Source organism: Eschrichtius robustus, chromosome 3 (assembly GCF_028021215.1).
Source record: "Eschrichtius robustus isolate mEscRob2 chromosome 3, mEscRob2.pri, whole genome shotgun sequence".
NCBI classification, from domain to species: Eukaryota; Metazoa; Chordata; class Mammalia; order Artiodactyla; family Eschrichtiidae; genus Eschrichtius; species Eschrichtius robustus.
This window is the reverse complement of record NC_090826.1, coordinates 89706749-89730266: the sequence shown is the minus strand read 5'-3', so window position 1 is coordinate 89730266 and position 23518 is coordinate 89706749.

Genomic DNA, 23518 nt, shown 5'->3' with positions numbered 1-23518 from the left:
GGACTTCCCTGGCAGCCCAGTGGTTAAGACTCCGTGCTCTCAATGCAGGGGGCCCAGGTTCGATCCCTTGTCGGGGAACTAAGATCCCCCATACCGCAACTAAGCACGCGCACCGCAGCTACTGAGCCCATGCGCTCGAGAGCCCGTGCACAGCAAGGAAGACCCAGAGCAGCAAAAATTAATTAATTAATTAATTAATTTTTAAAAAAAAAACCTTTTTAGGAAATATTTAAGGTATACAAAAGGCATAAAAGTAAAATACAATGGACACCTGTGAAATTATCACCTAACTTTAAAAATAGCATAACCATCCAAGTTGAAGTCCCCTGTGCACCCCTCCCAGATAAAGAAGATGACCACCACCCAGGGTCTGTTGTTCATCTGTCACACACATCTCACTATACCATTACCGAGTCCAAGCTCTTACTGCTTACCCCACGACAGGCCAATAAATCAAGAAATGAGCTGTTGGGGCAAGGAATAGTGATTTTATTCTGAAAGCCAGCAGACTGAAAAGATGGTGGACTAGTGTCCCAAAGAACCACCTTCCCTGAGTTAAAATTCAGGCTTCTTTTATACTGAAAGGGGAGGGAGTAAAGTCCTGGTTCTGGTGGAATGTGTTAATTTCTTCTTTCCTGCAGCCATTCACAGGTGGACCTGCTCAGGATGTTTCCTGTCAGCTACACAAAGGTATTTTAGCTTAACACTCATTACATGGGAGGCAGGGTTCTCTGAGTTGGGCCGTTATGTGTAATTTAAACTTATAGGCAACATCCCTTTAGTAATTAACTTGTGGCAAAAGCAATAGAATACAAAGGTTAAAGTAAAAGAAACAGCTCCAATATGGAGTTAGATTTGTTCTTCCCTATTACAATAACTTTCACAGGTGTCTGTGCTATCCAACGTAGAGTGTTTTGTGTATATAAAGGTTATAATATCGCATATATTCTTTGGCAACTTGGCTTTTTCCCTTAAGATTGTATTTATGAGTCATATATTGATATATGTAGCTGTAACTCATTCTTTTTCACTGTTGTACAATACCCCATTTTATTTGAATATATCAAAATTTATCTTTTCATTCTCCATTCAATGGATGTTGAAATTTTTTCCAATATTATGTTCTTACAAATAATGCTGCTATGAAAATTTTTGTATTTATTTCTTTTGCTAAGACAGAGATACTAAGCCAGGAGGCTGACCACTTGGGGCACGAATCTGTTAGAGTGTACCAAGGGATGTATCTCTCTGGCCCTCAGATTGGCCAGTTCAGGGCCTGGGTTGACCAGAGCCCCTCACTGGTCCACTCTCTCCATGAGCTGCCTCACCTGTTTATGGCAATGCATGCAGTGAAATAGGAACCAAAGTCGTCTATTCCCATGCTCATTTGGGACACTGAGAATAGAAATCAGATCTTACTGCTTACAATAACATGATTTTGTTATTTCACTACATTAGCATTACTTTACTTCCCAGGGGTCTTTTGCTCAGACAAATTAATTGATTGTTCGTAGCAGAATTTTCCCCAAAGACTCATTAACTCTTCAATGGAAAACATCAGCAGACAGTTTGTGCCCTAATGTTCTTTGAATCTCTTGCCCTAAAATCCTCACCTTGCTGTTTCCATCATCCTGAACTGTTGTATCATGATCCTTACCCAATCGTAGTCAAGCTCCCACAATGAACTACCTGCCTTAAAATTCCCATTTCCCAATAAATTCTGATTTTGCCTTTCCCCTTCCCAAATACTGCCAAAGTTCTGTGTCAATGGTAAACAATAAACTAAGCTTTGTCTTATCAACAGGTTGTATGTGTGATCTTAGGGGAGCTGGTACTTGCATTCAGAGGAATATTTTGCTGTCACGTGACATGACAGCAAAAGCTTTGAGAAGCATGGCTATAGAGTACAACCTAGGTGTGGAATGGCTGAATCTCAGGATAAGTGCATTGTCAATTTCACTATATACTGGCCCACTGTATCAATTTAAGCCTTGTTTTCTCATCTGTAAAATGAAATGGTTGGACAAAATGATGCTCAAATTCTTTTTTGATCTTAAAAATGGTTTCATCTTCTGATTTCTAACAGGAACTCATTCTAAGAACAAAAAACATTACACTGATTTTACACACACACACATATTTGTGTGTGTGTGTGTGTGTGTGTGTGTAGCAAAGCCTCATCTACCTTATCTTGCAAAGTAAGGTATTTTTAAATGACTTTGATTAAGAAAGAAAATAAAACATAGGGAAGAAAAATGACCTACTTAGTGTTTTTTGATGATCTAAGAAGTGGAAAAAAGAACCAAGCCTCCAAGCCTTCTCCAGAATATCATATAAACACACCTCTTTTCATAAGTTCTATTGATAGAATATCTACAGCAGGAATATCAAATACATGACACGTGTGCCAATGCCTCCCTATTCCTTGCCTTTGGCAGACATTACAAAGCAATCACAGCACTCATTCCACAGCCCAAAGTCTATTTCAGAATCCTTCTCAACACACCATTCTAGACAGCCAAAACCAATAACCTCAGGTTGGTACTCAAGATAATACCTATTCACTCTTCCTTGTTTGTCTCTGCTTCTCCAGTCCAAGCAACCTGGTTTGCTTTCTGCCTTCCCTAATTGCCAGGTCATTCCTTCCCTGGATGCTCTGATGATATTCTTTCCCCATCTAGGATTCCCACTTCTCTCACTTTACCATCCTCATGGCCATTTTCAAAGTTAAATTCAAGTCAAATCTCTCCCAAGAAAGTCTGGTCTGCAACTCCACATCATGGTAACCTGTCCCACGCATAAACTCTAGTGGAACTTCAGCCTACATCCATCCCCAGTGATTTGTCATTTTCCACACATAGGTGCTCTTCAGTGCTTCTGTGCCTTTGCATATGTTTTCCTGAGACCTGGAATCTCTTCCTCTCCTTTCTCAGCCAGGCCAATGATCACTTCAAGATTAAGTTCAGATGTCACCTGCTCTTTAAACTCTGAAAGAAAATGCCTCCTTCTTCAACAGTTAGACATTCCCTTTCTTCTGCTCCCAAAGCATCCTTTGCTTTCCTCCATTATAGCAAGTATCCTGTTGTCATGGAGCTGTTTAATTGTCTTTTTTCCCTAAGAGACAGTGAGTCCCTTGAAGGCTGGAATTTGCATTCACATCACCTATCACAGTACCAGGTGCAGGATTAGTAATCAAGAAATGCTTGCTGAGTTGAAATGAAATGAAATAAACTAGATTTACTTCAACTTATAGACCTTGCCCAACTTTCTCAGGAAAATCTCAATTGCAAAAAATTGTACTGTTTTATTGAACGTTATTCATTAATGTATAACCATGATTTCAGTTTATATAATTCTGTCAGACTTTTCCTATAAATAAATTCACAGATCAGGAGAAAAGTCTTTTCCCAGATCCTATGTCCTCATCTTGGGTTTGAGGGGTATTGTTGCTGAATACCACATTTGCTGCAATTGGGAACACGGCTTGCAGCTGCTTGCCCCTTTCCCTACCTCACCACCAAACTTGGAGCTGATCTCAGAGCAAGCAAACAACAGACTCCCTAGTTGGTTTTTGATGTACTTACATACAGTCACCTGAAAGGAATGGAGAAAACATGATAACCATCTAATGGGGCTTGCCACTGCACTCAGGAACAATCTCTCAGGTCAGCATAACTGTAAAAGTATAAGGACTGGTAGGAAAGAACCTGACACTTTACCCAGCACATATGCTGGACGCTTGAGAGAACACTAAAGAAAAAAAACACAGATGAACTCTTTGGAAATGTATTGCCTGGTTGGTTAAGAGTAGAAAGGGGGTGGAATCAGGTGTCTCATTGAGTAATTTTTTTTTGCAATTGGGTCATTTTTTATTTTTTTATTTTTATTTATTTATTTATTTAAAAAAATATTTATTTATTTATTTTTGGCTGCATTGGGTCTTTGTTACTGCGCACGGGCTTTCTCTGGTTGCGGCGGGAGCCACTCTTCAGTGCAGTGCACGGGCTTCTCACTGCAGTGGCTTCTCTTGTTGCGGCACACGGGCTCAGTAGTTGTAGCCTGTGGGCTCTGGAGCACAGGCTCAGTAGTTGTGGTGCACGGGCTTAGTTGCTCTGTGGCATGTGGGATCTTCCTGGACCAGGGCTCGAACCTGTGTCCCCTGCATTGGCAGGCAGATTCTTAACCACTGCACCACCAGGGAAGCCCCTCGGGTCATTTTTTAAAAGGAAAGTGTATGGGAGCTGGTGATGAAGATGAAGAGTAGCTGAGAGACAGGACATTTCTACTCCCTGAATTCTATTTTGCAGGCTTTTATTCAGACATTGAAGTTGGAAAAAGGAAGTGATATTAGAATTAAAACATCTTCTCCATTAAGATGATCAGCAGAAAGGGTTCATCTTGACTCTAGCGATTTGGTGATTATGTACAACTAGCCCTAAAGTGGGACGGCCAAGACTAATAGGGGATCACCAAACAACTGTCAGATCACGCTCCGTCAATCTAATTTGACCATTAGGGTAGCCAAAGCAACTGGATTGATAATGTTACGACTCTTTGTTTTCTTGGAAACAAAATGGCACACCTCAGTACGCAGCTGATTAACTGCACAGCAATCACATCGCAAATAATGCTCTGGCTGGATTGTATACCTGACAGTGTTTGGGCACCAGAGTAATTAGAATTCTAGGCAGGTTTTCTATCACAGAAGGTTAAAGAGACTTAGCCAACACAAAGGACTGAGTTACTATATATTTGAAATTACACAACTTTCTCTTTCCTTGGTCCCTTCCCAAACTCACAATTGCTTTCCATGAAGCTGCCTGTTTAATTGCTTTCTCTGCAACCAGCAGGACTGCTTATTTTAATCTAGGAACTAAAGGTACTGATTACAAATACAGCATTTTAATCACTTATGTATATACAATTTCCGAAGAAGTTATGTACATTTTTTTATCCTGTATCCTTTTGAACACAGCATAAATATTTGGTTAGATGGTTTAATTTTGAGGTATTAAGCAATTTACCTCAGTCCTATATAAGAGGTCATGAATGAGAATCTGAATAAAGGAAAATCTTAATGCAGCTGTTGGAAAGCAAAATGAAGGAAACAGAAGGTTTAAGGAGGCTGTGACTGTTCTTTAAAAGAAAAAGAAAATCAAAATGACTGGGGGAAGAATTTAGAAGAGTAAATAATTATGAGGAAGAAATAACCATTGAGCTCCCCAACATGTAACCCATATTCTGCCTCGTTCTTTCTTTTCTCTTAGAGGAGACGGCCCTCCTCCCTGGCCAGTTCCATGCTTTGGAGCCTTTACTCTCACCCATCTCTGAAACCTTCTTTCCTACAGAAGTCAACTTCTCCCTTTCAGTTGGATCTTTCCCATCAACAATTATACATGCTGAAGATCAGCCCATCTTAAAAAAAAAAATTCTCTTGTCACTCTACAGCATTTAATTCCTCTGTTTCCCTTTACAGCTAATCTCTTGAAAGAGTTGTCTAAACCCAGTTTCCATTTCTCACCTCCCATTCACTAAAACTAACACCTATAAACTTACTGGTCTCTGATCTCCTTGCCTGCTTTGCTCTTTTTGCCTTTAACAGACCCTGTGATAAATCTCCTCAAGACTGTGCCCTCTACCACATTCTTTTCTTATTCTTTGTTCTCTTCTCAGGCAATTTCATCCAGACCTATGGCCTTGACTAACAGTTCTAGACCCTAAGACTCTCAAGGTCAAACCTCTCTTCTGAGCTTGCAAACAGTATGTCTAACTCCCATTCTGAAACTAACAATTGAACGGCTTAAAGGCATCTCGGTCTTAACCTGTATGAGACTGAACTCATTATCTGCCCCCAAAACCTAATCTTATTCCGGTGTTCTCCAGCTGGAGAGCTGCATGGCACTGAACCAGAATCCTTGCTTAACTATTTCTCAAATACGCCCACTGCTGACCGCATCCGGTGCCACTCCCCTAACCCACGTTACCCCTTCTCTTGCAAAGTCTTCTGTAATGGCCCACTACTAACTGGTCTCCTGACACTCTAACCCTCCTCCAGCACACTCTCCACGTGGCAGCCTGGGGGACATTTTCAAAACCAAAGTCTGATGATGGTAACACCATGATAAACACCATTATTGACTTCCCACAAATCATAAATTGAAGATTGAAAGTCTCCTTGTGGACCACAAGGTCCTGCATTTCTGGCTGCTGCCCACCTTTCAAAGCATCAAATAGGGGGCTTCCCTGGTGGTCCAGTGGTTGGGACTTTGCCTTCCAGTGCAGGAGGTGTGGGTTCAATCCCTGGGTGGGGAGCTTAGGTCCCACATTTCTCGTGGCCCAAAAACCAAAACATAAAAAACAGAAGCAATATTGTAATAAATTCAATAAAGACTTTAAAAATGGTCCACGTCAAAAAAAAAAAAAGCATCACATAATACCATCCTATTCCTCGTTCTCTACTCTCCAACCTCACTGACACCTTCCTTCATTCCTGGAGTTCAGCAATTTCTTTCTACTGGAGAGACATGGCACACGCCATCCCCTCTGCATGAAATGCTCTCTTCCTCTCCTCACCCCCACCTCCAACCCACGCATCCTTGATGCTTCAGCTAAACCATCGCTTTCTCCCAGAGGATTCCTTGCCACCCCAATCTAAGTCAGGCTCCTATGTTCTACATTTTCACAGAAACTCACTCTTCCTTTGAGAATTTAGCTATGCTTATAACTACACATCCACTAGTACATTCATTTGTTCAATGTCTATCCCATCCACCTGCCTGAAAGCTCCATAGGAGCAAGCTCTAGATCTGCTTTTGTTCACCACTCTTTCCAAGGAGCCTAGCAAAATATCCAGCACATAAAGATCACTTAATAAATCATGTGTTTAACAAAGAAGTGTTTTAAAAGTATTTCACCATATTTTATGTTTCTGCCATTGAAAGTGTGATCAGGGACTTCCCTGGTGGCACAGTGGTTAAGAATCCGCCTGCCAACGCAGGGGGACACAGGGTCGAACCCTGGTCCAGGAAGATCCCACATGCCACGGAACAACTAAGCCCATGCGCCACAACTACTGAGCCTGCGCTCTAGAGCCCACGAGCCACAGCTGCTGAGCCCCTGTGCCACAACTACTGAAGCCTGCGTGCCTAGAGCCCGTGCTCTGCAACAAGAGAAGCCACCACAATGAGAAGCCTGCTCACTGCTACAAAGACCCAATGCAGCCAAAAATAAATACATTTATTAAAAAAAAAAAAAAAAGAAAGTGTGATCAAATATCCCAGAATGGCTGTGGGAGGGCTCACACAACTGCTCTGTGTGAAGGCAGGTATCACAAATGTTGCATAAATGTTCTGGAAGCTGTGAGGGATTACTGAGTCCATTTATTTTGAGGCAAAGGGTTGGAGAACCCATTGAACAATTCCCCAATTGTCACTGTGCTCAGTGAGAGAAATTACTAATGGGAATGTGCTGTGACCATAAATGTGTAGAAGGAATAAAAGGTTGTATTCTTTTTTTGTGCCGAACCCTCTCAATTTATAAAGTAGATGAGGTCCAGAAAGGTAAAAAGACGTGTCCAGGTTCCTATAATGTAGGACTAATACACCACTTTATTTGTATCCTTCCATGTACCTAACATTGGGCTCTGTTCTCAGAGGACATATGATAAAGCGTATTAATTAAAAGGAACATGGTAGGTATACAATAAGTAGTACTTATTTAACACACATTTATGCAGCACATTCTACTTCTTGGACCTGGATAAGTACTGCAGAACTGAAAACAAGACAGACATGATATCTTCCCTCATGGATCTTACAGTAATTAAAAGAATTATAGATTGTGAGAGTTTTGCTATAAAATGTATAAATAAGGCAAGGTGACAGACTAGTGACAGGAGGAAAAAGCAGACTGGCCAGGGAAGACCTCTGTGAGGAATGACATTGGAGTTTAGACATAAAAAATGAGAAGTGGCCAACCCCGTGAAGAGATTGTGGGATAACTTCAGTGGAAAGAGAATTCCAGGTTCTTCTAAGAACTACTCATGGCCACTGAGAGGTCTTCGGTCTGCTAATTGGAGGCAGAATGGTGACATGCCCTGATTTTCATTTTTGAAAGACTACTCTAGCTGCTGGGAGAAAAAATTGATTTTAGACAGGCCATTTAGGAAACTATTGCCGAGGTCCAGGCAAGAGATATTAGTGTCTTGGGTTATTGTGATGACAGTGAAAATGAAGAAGTAAATGCTTATGCAATATGTTTGGGGAGAAGAAAGACAGCAAGAAGTAGAAATGGCGGTGGAAACGATGATCAAGGAGTTAAAGTCTTCAGCGAACGACTGACCAAGAGGTCAGTAAAAGACAGCTTCAGAAAGTGTTAGTGGGTGGTGTAGCTGAACACCATATGATAAAAGGAGCTTAGGGCTTTGAATGAGAAAGAAGAAGAAATCATTTAAATATGACCATGAGAAGGAAGGAGCATGCTTACTGCCTCTCATGGGGCATGAGAGAGAGAAAAAAAAAAAAAACAAGAAAAGAAAGCAGCCTCCACTAGAGAGGGTTTCAGGGGAAATTGCGTTAGAAGGGGACAAACTAGGTTTCAGTTAAGGCATGGAGATGAAAGGAATGCTCATCTACAAACAGAGTCTGTTGATCACAGATCAGGAGTTCCAGAGGACACAGTGAGAGAATTTAGAGGAAGAGGAGGGAAGCTGCGGGGTTTGAGATCAACAGCATGACACGAGAATACATGTCCTTAGAAAAACAACGGTTGCCTATAGACCCTGGGACTTCTTCAGGGACTGCAGTAAACTGGGACCTGAGGCATGACAAGATGAGAGGCTCATGAGAAAGGACAATAAATTCAAGCCATGATTCTGAACAAGTGACTTGACGGCATAAAGGTTTCCAGGTGACTTCTCCCTCCTACAACTCATACAATAGTAGGTCTGGGTGATATGGTCACTAGGTACCACCCCTCCATCCTGTAAGGATGATGACTCCTGTGATTTGGGTCCAGAGGAATACTCTCTCTCAGATAGCTGGAAATGGAATTTCATAGCTGCCTTTTTCCTTAGACATAATTAATTGGAACATGGGTAGGCACCTGCCCCAATCCGGGCCAATTCAAGTCTATTCCTAGAATCTTTCTATTTATAATAGAGAGTCCTTCGCTGAGGATAGAAGTCATTAGATATAAAACATGGCATCTGTGGACAGCTATTTTTTCAATCATGCAGAGACAGTCAGTCCAAATGAGAACTGTTCAACTCTTTCTTGAATGTCATGAGTCAATACACGTATCTTTATGCCTAAGATAAAGTTGGGTTTCTGGCCCTCAAAACCAAGAGTACTAACTTGAAACCAAAGGCTAATAGCTAATTTATGAATTCTGTAACCTTCTGCTATTGACCATAACAAGACATAGTGCTAACAGCCCCATAAAGTCAGCTCGTAAATTTTCTCCACATCAATGTGAGGGAGCCATAAAAGTGGGAAATACTAATGCTACTATGTATTAGCCAGGGTTCTCCAGAGAAACAGAACCAATAGGGAGTGTGTGTGTGTGTGTGTGTGTGTGTGTGTGTGTATGTGTAGAGAGAGAGACAGACAGAGAAAGTGAGGGAGAAAATAAAGAACTGGCTCACACAATTCTGGAGGCTGATAAGTCCAAAAATCTGCAGTCAGCACGCTAAGACCCAGGAGACCCAGCGGCATAGTTCCAGCCTGAAGGCCTGCAGCCTGGAGGCCCAAGAAGAGCCGATATTTCAGTTTGAATGCAAAGGCAGGAAAAAACTGATGACCCCACTCAAAGACAGCCAGGTAAAAGGAATTCTCTCCTATTCAGCCTTTTTTATTCTATTCAGGCCTTCAACTGATCAGATGAGGCTCACCCACATTAGGGAGAGTAATCTGCTTTCTCTACCAATTCAAATGTTAATCTCATCCAGAGACACCCTCATAGACACACCCAAAATAATGTTTGACCAAATATCTGCCCAGTCCAGCTGACACATAAAATGAACCATCACACTACAAAATCTTACACAGCTGCCTTCCAGAGGTATGACTGCTTTGCATTGTGTTGAGGACTGCAGGATACATTAATACTGCTATTGAGTAAGTCCAGATGCCAGGAAGTTGTGCTTGCCATGGTGACCTTGGACTTACCTCTCAGCTTAGGTAAAGTCCTGATGAAGGAATAGCAGAGGTAGGGAAATTGTGTAGAGGAAAGAAAGAAAACACCCTGAACTGACATTGCTCCCTAATTTGAGTGAGGAAACTATTTTAAGTAAGAGGAGTTGTGAACATTTGGAAAACTCTATAAAGTAGTTTGTGTAAGTCCATAAAGCAGCAACCGCTTTAGGAAGGTTAATTGGAGGAGACTGTATTCCAGGAGAGCCAAATTGGTAGGGTGAAAATTTCATAATCTGGGCAGAATACAAAAAAATCACCAGGGTAAGGCTTGAAATGGTATCAAAAAGAGTGGGAACTTGGGCTTCCCTGGTGGCGCAGTGGTTGAGAATCTGCCTGCCAATGCAGGGGACACGGGTTCGAACCCTGGCCTGGGAAGATCCCACATGCCACGGAGCAACTAGGCCCGTGAGCCACAATTACCGAGCCTGCGCATCTGGAGCCTGTGCTCCACAACAAGAGAGGCCACGATAGTGAGAGGCCCGCGCACCGCGATGAAGAGCGGCCCCGCTTGCCGCAACTGGAGAAAGCCCTCGCACAGAAACGAAGACCCAACACAGCCAAAAATAAATAAATAAATAAATAAATAAATAAATAAAATTTAAAAAAAGAGTGGGAACCTGATTCCAAGGCAAAAACTAGAGCCTAGACTGAAATCCCTCAGTTTATGCATCTGTAGAATGGATATAACAATAGTGTGTGACTTATAGGATTATTATGAGGATCAGATAAATCCCACTCTTATGGCTCTCTCACACTGTTGCGTAGGGGATTTTGCTAGTTTATTCTATGAGGGCTGTCACACTATGTCATGCTATAATCAATAGAAGAAGACTACAGAATTTGTGCATTAGCTATCATTCTTTTTTTTTTTTTAATTAATTTTATTTTATTTATTTTTGGCTGTGTTGGGTCTTCGTTTCTGTGCAAGGGCTTTCTCCAGTTGCGGCGAGCGGGGGCCACTCTTCATCGCGGTGCGTGGGCCTCTCACTATCGCGGCCTCTCTAGTTGCGGAGCACAGGCTCCAGACGCGCAGGCTCAGTAGTTGTGGCTCACGGGCCTTGTTGCTCCGCGGCATGTGGGATCTTCCCAGACCAGGGCTCGAACCCGTGTCCCCTGCATTGGCAGGCAGATTCTCAACCACTGCGCCACCAGGGAAGCCCAGCTATCATTCTTTTGGTTGTCAGGACTGAATAATGCAAGAAACCATTAGCACCTACCTGGCATACCGTAATGGGTTACTTACCTCTGTAGCACTATGCCTATCGCAAACACTGCCTGCTGCCCGTAAACTAAGGGGCAGGGGCACCACAGAAGATGTGAAGGACAAGAGCTATGGGATCAAAGACAAGGGCTGAGGGTCCAAGAACCAAGCCTTTAGGGGAGAATTTTCTGAAATTTCTCGAGTAGTGGCAGCTTTAAGATCCCCATCACAGGGATGTCTTTGTATATTGGGTTTAGGGGGCTTCCCTGGGCCTCGTTTTGTTACTGCTTCTTTTTAATGTTCAACATTCTTTCACAGCAATGATCTCATCGGTTCATAAAACATCCCTGGGAAGATTACAGAGAGGAAACCATGGTCTTCATTGTACTGAGTCCTAGAGCAGTTTAGGGACTTACTTGATGCAGATAAATTATCAAAAGCAAAGTCAAGACCCAAGCCCAGGGACTTAACCCCCAGGTCTCACACTCTTTCCACAAAGCCACAGCAGACAGGTTTTGCCCTCTCCTATGCTCTAGTTGACATACTAAATATCAAATAAAGTTTCAATGTTCAGTTCAGCTCATGTATTTTTGAGCACTTACTATATGTTCTTGCTCGATGCTATGGTGAAAATGAAGGGCTGATGTAGCTAATCAGAGGGACACCAAGTATAACTCCAAAATACCTCTTGAATTGTCCACTTCTGCAGCCCTGGCCACTGCCTCTACTCAGACTCCACCTCACATACTGTAAGAATCATCTGTTCTCTCTGTCTCCAGCTGCTCCAGTCTTCCTACTGTCACTATCATCTATACCCACTTCAAAACTGGTTATTGTCTCCAATGAAAACCTTGACGGTGCCCCAATCACATTGGCAGGGTTCTTAAATCCTGGTTGCACAGTAGAATTACCAGGGCATTAAATGTCCAGGCCCTGTCCCAGATATTCTGACTTTAATTGGCCTGGGGTAGCGCCATCATTCTTTTGGTTTTAATCTCCAGGTGCCATTAAAGTCCAGCCAAGGCTGAAAGTCTTTGGTCTACCAAATAAAGCCAGATCCCCTGAGCATTATATCTGAAGCCCTTCACAACTGGGCAGGAACTGATATTTCTTGTCTTATCTCTCCCCTTGTACATTTGTTATTATAATCATATCTTAAAATACCTGTCAATCCTGTTAGACTGTGAGTTTCTCAAGGGCAAAACCCCTGTCATTCACCTCTGTATCCTTACTATTCATCATAACACCTTACAAATGGTAGGTGCTTAATGAATATTGGTGGGATGAGTAGATGGTAGTGGATGGGTGGGTGGATAGATGGATAAATTCTGAACAAACCTAATCAGGAATCCATGGGCCCACACTCCCAGAGCTGAATTATCAGGGCTAAGAACTAAGGTTCTTACATCAATGTGCCTCTACTATTTGCTCCAGAAAATTCTTGCCAAGGAAAATAAGAATGTAAAGGGTGTAAACACTTGATCCACCAATCCTAAATACTGAACTTGAACTTCGCGTGATCCCAATCAGATCACCTTATGGAAATTCCACCTACTTTCAATCAGACTTTCAAATGCTATGAATTTCTGCCTCTGACCTCTCTCTTCTTAGATCCTAGACATTATCAAGGGGGTGTTCTCCCTATTTCAGTAAGTGATAAACTCACCTTTGTTTGAGCAATAGGTTATTCTAATGGTCTTTTGGAGGTGTCAAGAATCAACACCTAAGTTCTTTTCCATTCTTACAGTGTGCCTTTGGGTAAGTCAGTTACATTGTCAAATGTTTCTAAATGGAAAATGAATCCAATAATACTTATCACTTTTCTCTCTCACAAAATCATTGGAGAATGGAATGTGCTATAATTTTCTATGGCACTTTCTATCCAAGGATCTCAAAGCATTTTATTTCTGCCAAATGCAAATATATTTCATGATTAATAGCATTGCTTCTGAAAGTCACAGAGAAAAGGATTTCATAGCTCCAAGTACTGCGCTGTCAAACTCAGCATTGTCTAAATGCAATGACTTTATCATACCATTACATAAGAGCAAGACAATGGAGGGCTTCCCTGGTGGCGCAGTGGTTAAGAATCCGTCTGCCAAGGCAGGGCACCCTGGTTCGAGCCTTGGCCCAGGAAGATCCCACATGCCATGGAACAACTAAGTCCGTGTGCCACGACTACTGAGACTTCTCTTGTTGCAGAGCCTGTGCTCTGCAACAAGAGAAGCCACCGCAATGAGAAGCCTGTGCACCACAACAAAGAGTAGCCCCCGCCACCGCAATTAGAGAAAGCCCACGTGCAGCAATGAAGACCCAATGCAGCCAAAAATAAATAAATAAAATTTAAAAAATTAAAAAAAAAGACAGTGGGAAGGATTATGAGCATAAACTTGCTGCTAGTTTCCTAATTAATAAATAAAGAATGCCTCTCAACTGCTGATTTCTTTACTTGACTTCATTAGAAAATCACACATGGATGGATTCATAATTACTATTAAATTACAAGCACTTGTTTGTTAATGTTACCAAACTGAGGAGCAGTACAGCTGTCTATGATATGTCAATTAAAAAAAAAAAAAGCTGTGAAGCAAACTGTTGCTGTGTTAATTACATTGAACTTTTCACATTTTGGATTCTAAATGATACTCATGCTTTTATAGGCTTGGACTATTCTGTCTTTACCCTTCACAGGGAGAAAAAAAAAAAATCTACCTTAACAAAAGGGTAGATAGAAAACAAAAAACAGTTAATACTGTGGGTTTTTTTTTTAAAGAATCATAAACCCAGCTGCATTAGACGCCAGTAAAATCTGATTACAGAACAGAGCAGTATTAGAATTTCTGTGCAACAGAGTGTTGATTTTGGAAGTGTTCCTTTCCCAGTTCTTGTGGGAAAGGAACAAAGAAACGGTTTAGAGCATTAGCTGATTGTTAGAAAAAGACTCTACTGAATTTCTGTTTATCACTACATATTGAGGTGTGTATAATTCAAAAGGTGCAATTTGGCATTCAAATAAAAATACTGGATTTAATGGACAATATAGAAAAAAATAAGAGAAATGTGATGTCGCCTATGAACTTGAGATAATTGCTTTATCCTTACCAAGATTTAGTGAAACTGGATTTGTAATCACTAAAGAGTATCTTGCAGGAAATCTGTGGTGTATAGGACCTTTCTAATTTGTACTAATTGACTAAAACACTCATGATGAATTATAAAATTTTGTGAATTGAAGAAATAAAATAACTATTAAGACTCCAAGGCAATGAATCAAGCCAAGTGTCTTCATTGTGACCAGAACATATCCTAGCAAAAAAATAAACTCTTCAGTGATAACAAGGAACAGATAATAGTTAAAGTAAATAACTGCTCATATCTAGTTTTGTATTCTATTTTTGGTTCTGATACTAATTTGTAGCCCTAGTAAGTCACTAATCTACCTTCATGTGTCCAGGTCTCTTTCCATAAAATTAAAGGAGATTTTTGAGGATATTTAGCAAAAATGCAAGGAGCCAGACTAGGTTAAGATTAATTTAATTCAAATTTGAAGTCAGTAAAAAAGGCAGGTAAATGTCAAGGAAAGCTCAAACCTCCCCTTATCCACCGATTCCAGATTTCACAAAACACGGCTTGTTCTTTTGATAGTCTCCAGAGACCAGCCTTTTTTTGTTGTTGTTATAAATTTATTTATTTATTTATTTTATATTTGGCTGTGTTGGGTCTTCGTTGCTATGCACAGGCTTTCTTTAGTTGAGGGTTGCGGTGCGCGGACCTCTCATTGTGGTGGCTTCTTTTGTTGCAGAGCACGGGCTCTAGGGCACACGGGCTTCAGTAGTTGCGGCACACGGGCTCAGTAGTTGTGGCTCGTAGGCTCTAGAGCACAGGCTCAGTAGTTGTGGCGCACAGGCTTAGTTGCTCCGCGGCATGTGGGATCTTCCCCGACCAGGGCTTGAACCTGTGTCTCCTGCATTGGCAGACGGATTCTTAACCACTGCGCCACCAGGGAAGCCCGAGACCAGACTTTAAACTCTCATTTTAAAGTATTGTCAAAGCCCAGCCACATGGAGCAATAGTGATTTTTTTTTCTATCTTTCCATTAACGATTCTTTATCCCTATTCCCTTCCTTCAGCTTTCACAACAGGATGATTTCTGGAGCAAATTAGGGGCAAGGGAAAACAATCTGGGGCCTCATCTGTCTCCCTCTCAACTCCTCTCCTCCAAGCATCTGTCCCACTCTGTGTACCACCTTGTTACAAAAAGGGACAAGGTAAGCTAGACCCTGGAAAACTGCCACCACCAATGCCTCTTCTGTCCCCATGCCCCCACCCATGGATGCCAGTAAAATCCCTACATTTGGAATCCACTCCTGGGCATGCCATAAAAATGTACTATGAGAAAGCATGCAGTGAATTTTTCTTCTCTATTAAGGGAATGTTATTAATTCTTTTAAAAAAATAACGTATCTTTGTTCTCCTCTAGGATATTTATTTTTCACTGCTAAAGAATCCAAGCCCAAACATTGCAATGAGTCCACAAGAACTCAGCTATTAAAAGCTACACTCACATCTTACCAAAGGTGACTCCTTGGTGGCCATTCTCAGCATTCCTTTCAGCAAATGAAAATGCATCTCAGACAGAAGCAAAGCACTCATTTACAAGTTAGCTCCCTTGCAGTTAATATATTGTTGGTAAGATTTAATGCTCTCATTATCTTTCATTATTTACAGCCAATGTATTAATATCCCATGAAATGTTTCCTCTGAAATGATTTTAATCTTCTTATTTAGCTTGTTCTAAACTCAACCACTTTATATAATGAACTTGTTCCCCCTAATTAACTGTTCATGGGGAGCCCACACTACCCTGCCAGGAAGTTATTACTAACATGAAGTGTTCAAATGGCCCTGGTAGGGAGCTGGGATGCCGGTAGGCTCGGTATTCACGGTTCCATCAATTCTTTCATAACCAGGAGCTTAGATTCTGAGTAGCAATACTTTCTAACAGATACCTTAAAACCCGGACCAGTGATTGATTATCTACATGTCTCAAACACAATCCCTTCAGTCGGGTCTAGGACTGCAACAGTCAACACTAGAAATGCATTTATTAAATCAAGCAGCTCTTACTGATATACCTACCAAGACACTGTCACTGTGCAGGGCACTAGAGATGAAAGGATATAGATGCCACCATCACAGGGGTACCAAAATCATACAGGCAAGCAGAGGAAATTCCACAGGAAAGCTATTTCTAAAAATATAAGATATGAAAAATATTAAAACTGTGCACACAAAAAAATCATAAAACATTACGAGATTAATTGTCAAATAAGTCAACTAGACAGTTCAGAACAGTAAGAGATCACTGTGGGCTAGAATGAGCTGGGAAGGCTTTGCTGTTTTAAAGATGCTGCAGCAAAATCTTGAGGAAAGGGCGGGTTGAATGGTTACAGGTGGAGAAGGACATTCTTAGTCATTGCAAGTCACTCTTTTACCGAGTACCTATTATGTGAGCACCAATCAACTCAGGGCGGTACCTGCACTAACTCGTTTATACTGCAAAACTTACAGTAAGTAGTTCTTATAGCTTGATTTTTTTTTCAAAAGACAACTAAAGCACAGAGAAGTCACACAGCTAATCTGTAGCAGAGCCATAGTCTGGACACACTGTAACTCCTAAATCAGTATTTCCATTCTACTATAATGTGTCCCCATTCGGCACTAGGAGGAAATGGAGTGAGAAAGAACTTGAAGACCTGACACTCTAAGTAGATGGGTTTGACTGCACGAAAGGGTCTAAGAAGTTGAACCAGGAGAGATAAGGATACAAAGGTGAACCTTGGAGGGCTCCGGATGGCATGAAGCCTCCTTCTGGGCAGACCCCCAACACACTGTGATGGAATGAACTCCCCGCAGAGATCACACACCGCAAGGTCCCCAGCCAGGAACAGGTGCCATTTGCCTGGGTACCTTTGCATTTATTCCTGTCCTTTCAGCTTCTAAAAACAGTCGGCTTAGACAGTTTCAAGCCACTTGTTTTACAAGACAAAGCCTCAGAATATCACAGCTGGGAGGACCCAGAGAGATGGTCTAAGGCAAGCCCCTTCAGGATCTGAGTTCTTTCTCTCCCTAACCTAAGCCTTTCATCACCTGCATCCAAATTTACATCACAGTTGAGAACTAGATACAAGACTCTGCCCTCTGGCTGTGTGATCTCAGACCCAAACTTAACCTTTCTGTCCCTAAATCTCTCCATGGAATGATCTTTGTATCTGCTGCCCAGACAGCTTATGCATCTCTAAACCCCTCTTCAGATGTTTGATGCCCCAGCCTCCAAAATGTTCTTGGAACGTCACTACTCAGCTGGGAAAACTATATAGAGGAGTTCCCCAAACACTTTGCCTATAAGAACTCTCATCTAATATTTTAAAATGCCAAGAGTTCTCTCCTGGGAACTTCCCTGGTGGCGCAGTGGTTCAGACTCCCCTCTCCCAATGCAGGGGGCCAGGGTTCGATTCCTGGTCAGGGAACTAGATCCCACATGCATGCTGCAACTAAGGAGCCCGAGAGCCACAACTAAGACCCAGTGCAACCAAATATAAACAAATAAATAAATAATTTTTTTTTTTTTTAAAGAGTCCTCTCCCTCTATGGCAGGTGTTTGTTTGTTTTGTACCTGTTGACTGAGAAAATAATGACCAAAACTTCTGCTGAGATAGGCACTTTTTAGAGTGAATTTGCATTTCACTGTTTGGAATAGCATCTACACACAGTTGAAAAATAAAATTACCAATCCATGGGAGCCATTGTATTTATTCAGAGTGTGGAAAATACTGATCTTCTAATAGATTTACCTTACTTCGCATTGACACTAAGGTCTTTCCAAAGATATTCAGCCCTCAGATTGCAAACCACTGACCAGAGCTATTTAACTAATTGGTAATTATTATCCTCAGAAAGTTAATTTTTCCTACAGTTTCCTCATTTTATGGCACAGGATGTTAAATGCCACTGCTAAAGCAACCTCACGGAGAGTGTGGTTTGTTTGATGTAGGCACCGTAGATTACAAATATAAAGATCCTTAACTCATCTTCATAGCACAGCAGTATTCTGGTAAAGAATCTAGAAAGCAATTGCTTAAAGGACAGAACTCTTCTTTGGTTGTTTGCTAGTTTTCCCATCCGAAAGGCCTCATTAAGCGCGAGAAGCTGAACAGCAGAATTTAAATAAAAAAAAAAAAAAAAAGAAGCAAAACTGCCTTCCCAAATCCAAGAGTTCAAATGAGATTGCATACAAATTGCTGGGGTCTGTCTTCGCTCAGCCTAGCAGCTATTATTCCTACTTCTATGTGACTTGCATGGCAAACACTGGAACAGAAGGCAACAAAGAAGGCACTGGAACAAAGAGCCAGGACCAGGAAAGACAATAAAATCTCTGTGTGTGTTTGCTTCGGCAATCTACCAGGCTAGTCTCTGCCTTGTAAATTTCTTCCACATGCTGCTGTCCATCATACAGGCAGCTTGTAGAAAACGAAAAAAAAAAGAAAAGCCATCAGTTGTCATAGAAACAATAGCAATTGGTGCCACCTTTGTGCGAGCAGATAGAAAGCTTACTGCTGCCGTTTGGCCAGCTTCCAAGGACACAGGTTGAGAAACACCGGTTGGCTTAAAAGGGAGCCCCTGAATTTCTACCAAGCCAGCAAACGGATACTCTTCAAGTGGGCTATCACATACTTGCCTGGGATTGAAGGTTAATTAAAATACAGTCCTGGGTGTGGGAACAGTTTAAGAAAGACACATTCCTCGACCCCAGATTCCCCTGTGTGAGGTCTAACAAGGCGACTGTAACCTTGCACACGGGGGTCGTGCTGTGGGGAGCAGCGGGGAGCAGGGAGTTCAGCCCTCAGTCTGATTGGATCTGTTCTTATCAGAGAAAGATGTAATCATCTCTAAGAGACTCTAATTAAGCTGGTGATTAAAGTTAGCTCTGGGAGAGGAAATATCCCAAGGGTGAGGCCGAGGTGTCAGGAATCACGCTGACAGCGCACAGCCAGGTGGCTGTGACCTTCCCTCAATTTAGGGCCTCTTTAAGATGGCTGCAGAATGGCTCCCCTTGTAAATCAGCAGGCTGGCATGAAAGAGTCACCCCCAGCCTCTCACAGTATGTTCCAAAGGGCCGGCCGGCCCTGGGGCTCTCCCAGCCCAGGAAGTGTCTGTCAGAGAGGTGTGACACAGTGACCTTAAATATAAAACTCACGTAAAACTGCGGGTCCCATGGGCTGGTGGAAGAGAAAAAATTCCTGTTAGCAGAGCTTCTAGAAGTCTCTCTCTCACTCTTCATGCTGTTTCTACTTGTCAGTACGGAGAGAGAATCTAAGGGCTGTAGACACAATCAGGGAGAGGCAGGGTTGGAGCTGTAGAGCTCGGTGGTGAAACAAGCTGAGCAGAGGGTCTGTGACAGACAGGAGGTCAAATCCAAGGGAAGGTCAGAAGAAAGCAGAGAGCGGAGGGAAAGGCGTCAGGAATCACAAGGAGTGTGCACAGGAGGTAGGAGATGGCCAAAGGTTTCCACAGGCTGGGAATATGCAGACTCCCAGAGCAGACGAGACTGTCCATTTGAGGCTTGATTTTGAGACGTGGTCCAAATTCACCCAGATGTTTTTCCTGTGCCCATGCTCTGACAAGAATGAATTACACACGACATCAGCTGGATTAGGTTTAGCTGCATGAGACAGAAAATCAAAAAGAGCCCTGGCAAAAGCCAGAGGTTGGCAGACGAGGGCTGCTAAGGTGGCTTTATGGCAGTCAGAGACTCAGGCTCCTTTTAGCTTTCCATTCCATCTCTAGGCTGTGGGCCTCGGCCTCATGTCCCATAGTATCTGTTATAGCTGCAGCCCTCACAAGCACATTCCAAACAGCTGGACAGATGAGGAAGGGCACACTCTTCCCCTTCTACAAAGGCTTGCCAGAAGTATCAACCAACACTTTTGCATAAAACGCCCTGGCCAGAATCTACTCATTTTGTCACACCTAGTTGCAAGGTACATGTACGGAAAATGTGGTCTTTTGGTTGGATTCATTGCAACTCTGAATAAATTACTAAGTAAAAGGGGAAATAGATACTTTTAGGTACCTAGAAGGGTATTTCTTCTTGGACTCTCTGATCATCTCTTTAGACTGTGTCAGTTATGGTCACAAAAAAGAAAACTGTTCCTCTGCTTCCTACTCACCAAATGTATGTGTGTGTGTGTGTGTGTGTGTGTGTGTTGGGGGAGTGGGAAGTCCCACATCAACCAATTATCCAACTCTCCAGACACCAGCTGTGTGTCCCACACTTTAATTCTGACACGAACAGCTAGAGTCAGTGCAGACCCCACAGGTTAATGGCTCAGTCCCATAAGACTGCACCCCCGAACCCCGCCAGGACTTCAAACACCAATTGCAAATCCAGGCCTCCCACACTTCTGACCAACAGGCTATAAATTAGGGGTTCCCACAACCCCCTCCTTGTGTTCAGTAATTTGCCAGGAGAGCTCACAGAACTCAGGGAAACACTTTACGTACTATTACCGGTTTATTATAAAGGCTATAACTCAGGAACCGTCAAATGGAAGAGCTACATAGGGCACGGTACGTGGCAAGGGGCGCAGAGCTTCCACGTCCTGTCCAGACACACTATGCTCCCAGCATCTCCATGTGTTCACCAACTTGGAAGGCCTCTGAACCCCTTCTTTTAGGGTTTTTATGGAGGGCCCATTACACAGACAGGGCTGATTTAGTCACTGGTGATTGAATTCAACCTCCAGCCCTTCTCTCCTCCCTAGAGGTGGGGAGGGGGAGAGCTGAAGTTTCTAACTCTCCAATCACAGCGCTGGTTCCCCTGGCAACCAGCCCCCTATCCTAAGCTCTCTAGGGGCTTCCAGTTACCAGTCACCTCATTAACATACGAAAAGACACTCTTACACTCTGGAAATTCCAAGGGTCTTAGAAGCTCTTGTGTCAGGAACCAGGGACTGAGACCAGTCATAACCAAAAAGCTTCCTATGCCCCCTATCACTCAGGAATTACAAGGGTTTTAGATGCTCTGTGTCAGGAACAGGGGTCAGAGACCAAACGTATATTTCTTATTATGTTTCCATCACACGCTCTGCAGCAAAGAAAGTCTTTGTTCAGCAATTTGTCCCCAGAGTAGAGCACATCTTCCTCAAAGTTGGCAGGTAGTGCTGGAATTATGGAGCCAGTGGGAGGGAAGACGTTTTAGGAGCTCCCATCTACGAGAAGAAACTCTGGAAGGTCTTTACCTTCCCCAGCGATAAGTGAGTCATCACCACCCAGAGACTGAGTTGTATAGCGGTGGCCCTGGCTCCAACTACTCGGGGCTTCCACTAAAGCACAGTCAGGCTTGGCTCCCGTGATAGCCAGGGAGACCACGGTTGTAATCACAGCGTCACAAGCAATGGGATTCCGTCACTGAGCACTTACTCTCTGCAAACACTGTCAAGCCTCCCTGCCTCTTCTAGTCCTGCAAGTGAAACAATATGTAAATTACAGATTAAAAGACAGTGTGATAAGTGTGATACTAGGTGCACTATGGGAGATTCATCTAAATCATATGGGAGTCACAGGAAAGCTTCTCCTGAGATGAAATCCTGCTGGGCTTGAAAGACAAGTAGAAGTTAGACTAATTGAAAAACTGGAAAAGTATTTCATGCAGGGGAGCAGCACATTCACAGATATAAATATAAAATAGGGCATGTTCAAGAGAAATCCTCTGAATGGAGTATATGGTAAAAATGGACGGCTGGAGACCTAATCTTGAGTGATAACAACAGTTAAAACATATAATGCTCATCATGTGCTGGATTGTGTTACAAATGCTTTAGGTATAACTCATTTAATCCTCATGACACCTCTATGAATAAATACCTTATCCCCATTTTACAGATAAGGAAACTGAGTCCCAGAGAGCAAGGGCACACCGGTAATATGTGACAGAGGCAGTATTTGAAGGCAGGCAGTCTGACTGTAATGTCTACGCTTTTAACCGCCATACTGCAGTCTGGTGAGGGGCTTCCACAGCTTGGCATTTGAACTTTTTCCAAAGGCAATGAGGAAGCTTTGAAGAGTTTTAAGCCAAATGGTGATAGGGTCACATGTCTGTCTTTAGAAAGTCACTCTAGAGGTTGTGTAAAGAAGGTTGGAGGAGATAATGTTGGAACGAGGGGCCAACCTAGTCCAACACTCAGGAGCAGGACGCTGGTCCCAGGATATCTGGGCATGAGGCCGATGAGAGAGGTTGACCAAAAAATTCCTGAAGGTCCATGGGTCCTGAGCAGGGGAAGGAGTCAGGAGCTCCGGCCCGGCGGAAGACGAGACCAGGACTCAGTTACCAGATCAGAGTTATAAGCAGAGAGTGGACACAAAGCGGGAGGCAAGAACCTAGTTCTGAGAAGCGGGTCTCAGGACATCAACAGAGGCTGACTTTGCGCAGGAAAGATGTCCTTAGGATTTCAGGCCAGGCAGAGGCTCAGCACCTTGGCTGCACTGCGGGAGAAAATGGCCAAGGAGCGTGTTAACCCTGAGCCCCCAGCACAGTCCTCGACCTAAGCCAGCCCACCCGCCAAACCTAGACGCTTGCACCACAGGGCCTGGGACACTTGAAACACAATGGTTTAAGCAGATTCTAAAAGCAATCTGAATGAGACCACTGGGACCATTCAAAGGTCTGAGCCTAAGGTGCTCAATGCCAACAAATAGATTTCGGAAGTTGTCATGCCATCTCTGGTCTGGCCAGAGAAGCTTCATCTGGCTTTTCTCTCCAGGCCCAGTCAGTCCCTGGGCACTGTGTCTTCACCTCAACAGGAGCAAGGAGATCCCAGGCATAGAGCCGGTAGTAGGTCAGTCAGGGAGAGGAACTGGGAGTGGACCAGCCAGGGTATCCAGAGATTGTGACAGTGAAGGAGAAGACATGACACGGCACAAGCCTTCTGGGTCTTTAGCAAGCAGCACAATCTCCTGATTCCAAGGAGGTTTAAAATTCATGACACTTGTTCAAGAACGATAAGGGAGACTTTATTCAAGGGGGGCCATTGCGATAAGCATGGGGACCGCTGCAATGGGGATT